At 43.3% G+C, this 5026-nt stretch overlaps 1 protein-coding gene across 3 annotated transcripts in view; it reads right to left on the bottom strand.

Annotated features, from left to right (window-relative positions):
- Positions 1-500, bottom strand: part of LOC145261036 (uncharacterized) — a 135724-nt gene extending 135224 nt beyond the window's left edge. For 2 of the 3 annotated variants that reach the window (XR_013864389.1, XM_080119180.1), the window contains exon 1: positions 300-500. The gene's annotated coding sequence lies outside the window, so the exon portion shown is untranslated. The remainder of the gene's footprint in view (positions 1-299) is intronic. The other variant, XM_080119181.1, reaches the window with a different exon arrangement.
- Positions 501-5026: the final 4526 nt, after the last annotated feature.

Raw genomic sequence — 5026 nt, 5'->3', positions numbered from 1 at the left:
TTCCAAGATGTCTACCTTCAACGTGCTGCCATAAAAACGCGTTTTTCTGCTGTAAAAAAAAAAAAAAAAAAAAACTACTCGATCAAATTAAGTGAATTTTTTTTTTTGAGATCCTTCAGTTCAAAACGGATACGTACAATATAACCTTTTTTTTTTCGATAGTTTCATTTTTTAATGTCTTGATTAAACTGTACAAGTACTGTCGCTATAAATAATAATGATGATGATGATGATGATGATGATGATGATGATGATGATGATGATAATAACAACAATGTACGTGAATTGATCTTACTCACAAGTATTTTGTTATCGAGAAGAGGCCACGTGACTAAAAGTTCCGATTAGCTACGTGTTCAGGTTTGAACCACCTGCAGCTGAGCTGCTGCTGCGCTGACTAAAGGCGGGGACAGGTGCTGGAATTGCTGTCACAAACCCGTCCCGAGAACGCTCTGCGGGGCTGTGTCATTATTATTATTATTATTGAAATTATTATTAATAGTAGTAGTAGTAGTAGTAGTAGTAGTAGTAGTAGCAACAGTATTAGCTGTGGTAGTAGTAGTAATAGATATAGTAGTAGCAGCAGCAGTGTGGTAGTAGTATTAGTAATGTGGATGGTAATGCTAGTCGTAATAGTAGACGTAGTAGTAGTGGTGGTGGTAGTAATTAATAGTAGTAGTAGTTGTAATAGTAATGAGTAGTAGTAATTGTCGTAATAGTAATTAATAGTAGTAATAGTAGTAGTAGTAATGTGGCAGTAGTAGTAGTTGCAGTGGTGGTGGTGGTGGTTGTCACAGTAGTACTCGTAGTATTAGTAGTGATAGTAATAATGGTGGTAGTAGTAGTAGTCGTGGTGGTGTTAGTCGTAACGGTAATGTCGGTCAGGTCAGTGCGTCCCATACGTCCGTGTCACAACTTTAATTTCGTCTGTCTTTTTATTTATTTTGTTGTTTTTTTTTTTTTCGTATTTTTATTTATTTCTTTTCTTTTTCGGGTTTCCAATTCATTGGCGTTGCTTTTATTCTAAAGCGTTGTCCGCCGAGTGCAGAGTTTCGAGGGGTCAAAAAAAAAAAAAAAAAAAAAAAGAAGCTATCTTGAACATTACAACTCTGTAATAGCTGCCAAATATTTGGAATTAGGGTGATTTTCCAAAAAATAAAAATAATGATAAAAAATAAAAAATTAAAAAACATAAAAAGAAAAAAGGACGAAAAAAAAATGTACAACAAATAACTGTTCCTATTTGCTTGCCTCCCCACGAGGGCAGAATTAAGCACAATGTCGGTTTTTATGTGAGGAAAATCCAGCTCCCCAAAAAGGGCACTCTGGATAGGAACAAAAATAAAAATTGTCTTTGTCATGAAGGATTTCTCCTCCACTGACCGAGGACAGAAAAGGTGACGTCTAGCATCAGAACAGATTACTACACTGTGAAATGTTACCAAAGGCAAGCTGAATTATTCTACCTACCTGGATAAGAGCTTTTTGTGTTTAAACTTATTTTAAATGAATTAAAAAGCTGATGCACCTATTTACAATGCCTCCCCACGGGACAGAGTTAGACACCAGGGTCGTTTTTTAACGTGGAGAAAAGGTACAAAAATAAAAATTGTCTCAGTCGTGAAGGATTTCTCCTCCACTGACAGAGAACAAGAAATTGAAGTGCAGCATCTGAAGAACAGATACTACACTTTGAGATATTAAATGTTTTATTCATGTTAAAAATACAGTCAAAATCAACGATGAACAAAAAACTTAGGCACATGGCCAACTCAAAAGGGGGGATTGTGGGGGTCATTGGTCATCCTTGTCACTCCAGAACTAAACAAAATCAAAAGTTTCTCCCAACTAGTATCTTCTTTCACCATAATACCGCATTCACCCTTTCATATTGGGGGACGTCCTACTTAACTCCCAGTTTTTAAAACATTTTTTTATTGACGTGTAAAAACAAAAAAGATAACAATAAAATGGTACAATAATTCATTTGTGTCGAGGGCGGGGGAAGAAAAAACAAAAAGGTGATTAGTAGGACCCTCCCAACCCCGTCTAGTTGATAGACTGCCCGTTCCGTTCCACTAGGTTTGTAAAAGGAACCTCGCTTCTGCGGGTCAGTCTCTAGGTGGGAATGCCCTCTAGATGGGGGTGAATGGAGAAAAGAAAATTTTGTGGGTAAGGGATGGGGGTTAGTTTGTATTTCTTTCTCTCCTCTCCAAGATGGGTAAAATTTAGAGGAAGGGGTTGTATTTATTTGCTTCCCCACTGAGCAAATTAGGCACAAGGCCGTTTTTTAATGTGGAGAGAGAGGGAGGGGGAGGGAAAGGGGGATCCAGCTCCCGAGAGGTGGGAAATGGGAGCTGGATAGTAACTGTGGTCGTAGGGTGATCCCTACCTTGACCAAGTTCAGATATGTGGGGTTACCCCCACATATGGTCTTTGCTAGTCATAGCTGGTCTTTGCTTGCAGCATCTGCCGGAACAGATACTACACTTTGATCTTGTCCCCCGTGCCACCGAAGCGGGGGGGGGGGCATGTGCGCTCGTCACTCATTGTGTAAAATTTAGAGGAAGGGGTGAAAACAAAAATTGTAGGTAAGAGGGGATGGGGATTTTGGAGGCTTCCTAATCAGGGAGGGATGGAACACACACTCAGCTAGCTGAGAGGCTACTGGTTTAATTTTACGTTACAGAACTGCGCGTTCCACACCTAGGCGGGGAACACGTATTCAAATTTGTCTCCTCTTCGTACACACAGACTTGCCACATATATCCATCTTCTGTCAAATGCCGCGCGATGCAGCCTTCTTCTATCACATCTGATCTTCACCCGTAGTTGGTGTTTAAAGAAAGAGATCAGATCTTGATCAGAAAAAGACAACACCCCCCCCCCCAGCAACCTTGCAGACGCGACGTCCAAATCACCATTCTGGCCACGGCCAGGATCGTAACGTAGACCATTTGTCTTTCCTGGTCCCACGGCAGCCTCACGTTGTCCACAACATTGGATACACTAATTGGGCGAGGATGCTCAGGATCGATGCGAGCCGTCACTCCGCTGACATATGACCAGTACTGGCGGAGTTCGCGGCAATCGAAGAAAGCGTGATCAGTAGTTTCTACGGCCGCATCTGAAGAACAGATACTACACTTTGAGATATTAAATGTTTTATTCATGTTAAAAAATACAGAAAAAAAAAATCAACGATGAACAAAAAACTTAGGCACATGGCCAACTCAAAAGGGGGGATTTTGGGGGTCGTTGGTCATCCTTGTCACTCCAGAACTAAACAAAGTCAAAAGTTTCTCCCAGCTAGTATCTTCTTTCACCATAATACCGCATTCACCCTTTCATATTGGGGGACGTCCTACTTAACTCCCAATTTTTAAAACATTTTTTATTGACGTGTAAAAACAAAAAAGATAACAATAAAATGGTACAATAATTCATTTGTGTCGAGGGCGGGGGAAGAAAAAACAAAAGGTGATTAGTAGGACCCTCCCAACCCCGTCTAGTTGATAGACTGCCCGTTCCACTAGGTTTGTAAAAGGAACCTCGCTTCTGCGGGTCAGTCTCTAGGTGGGGATGCCCTCTAGATGGGGGTGAATGGAGAAAAGAAAATTTTGTGGGTAAGGGATGGAGGTTAGTTTGTATTTCTTTTTCTCCAAGATGGGTAAAATTTAGAGGAAGGGGTGAAAACAAAAACTGCAGGTAAGAGGGGATGGGGATCTTGGAGGCTTCCTAATCGGGGAGGGATGGAACACACACTCAGCTAGCTGAGAGACTACTTGTTTAATTTTACTTTACCGAACTGCGCGTTCCACACCTAGGCGGGGAACACGTATTCAAATTTGGCTCCTCTTCGTACACACAGACTTGCCACATGTATCCATCTTCTGTCAAATGCCGCGCGATGCAGCCTTCTTCTATCACATCTGATCTTCACCCGTAGTTGGTGTTTAAAGAAAGCGATCAGATCTTGATCAGAAAAAGACAACACCCCCCGGCAACCTTGCAGACGCGACATCCAAATCACCATTCTGGCCACGGCCAGGATCGTAACGTAGACCATTTGTCTTTCCCGGTCCCACGGCGGCCTCACGTTGTCCACAACATTGGATATAGTAATTGGGCGAGGATGCTCAGGATCGATGCGAGCCGTCACTCTGCTGACATATGACCAGTACTGGTGGAGTTCGCGGCAATCAAAGAAAGTGTGATCCGTAGTTTCTACGGCCGTTGTCCCACAACGGGGACAATCAGGCGACTCCAAAAACCCAGAACTGCATTGTATGTTGTTGAGTGGAAGTGCATTTCGGGCCAATCGCCAGGTCAGAGAGAACTCCGAATTGTTCAGATGACTCGAACCTGGCGCCCAGCTCCACGCGGAGCGGATCTCACTCTGCTGCCACCCCAAACGCGCGCATAGCGGGTCGTCGGCGGCCCCCTTCACTAGATCCCTGTGGAGTTCCCTACGGGTAGCAGTCACAAGGTCACTGGACCTTGGTAGTCGTTTTAGCGCGGCTCGGCACTCTTTCATGTAGGCAGATTCTCCCCGCGGCCTGCGACGGCTCTCGATGGAAGGGTCGAGAACGAGGTCGGGGAAGGCGGCAGTAACCACGGGGTGCCACGGTTGGTCATCCTGCATATAGTGGCTCAGGAAGGCCAGCCTCTCAGTATCTCGATGACACTTCAAGTCCGGCATTCCCAAACCTCCCTCACACGGACGTTGAATACAGACCTGTCTGCTCACCCAGTGTCTTCCTCTGTCCCAAAGGAGCGAGTACAAGAGTTCGACAAGAGCTTTTAGGTGTTGTGCAGGCAGGGGAAGTACGGCCAGTCGGTAAAGGATGAGAGGAACAGATACTACACTTTGATCTTGACACCAAAAGGCCAAAAAGCTGATGTAGAAGAAAAAATAGAATGATGGTCTTATTCGAGCCTAAAAAACAAAAATCAAGCAACATATTGACAGAAATTACATTTTCACACGTTGGTGATATTTATTGGATGTGTTTCTATCAATACT

This window comes from Euprymna scolopes, chromosome 37 (genome assembly GCF_053919585.1).
Source record: "Euprymna scolopes isolate OS-2025 chromosome 37, ASM5391958v1, whole genome shotgun sequence".
Taxonomy (NCBI): Eukaryota; Metazoa; Mollusca; class Cephalopoda; order Sepiida; family Sepiolidae; genus Euprymna; species Euprymna scolopes.
This window is presented reverse-complemented; position numbering and strand designations above follow the sequence as displayed.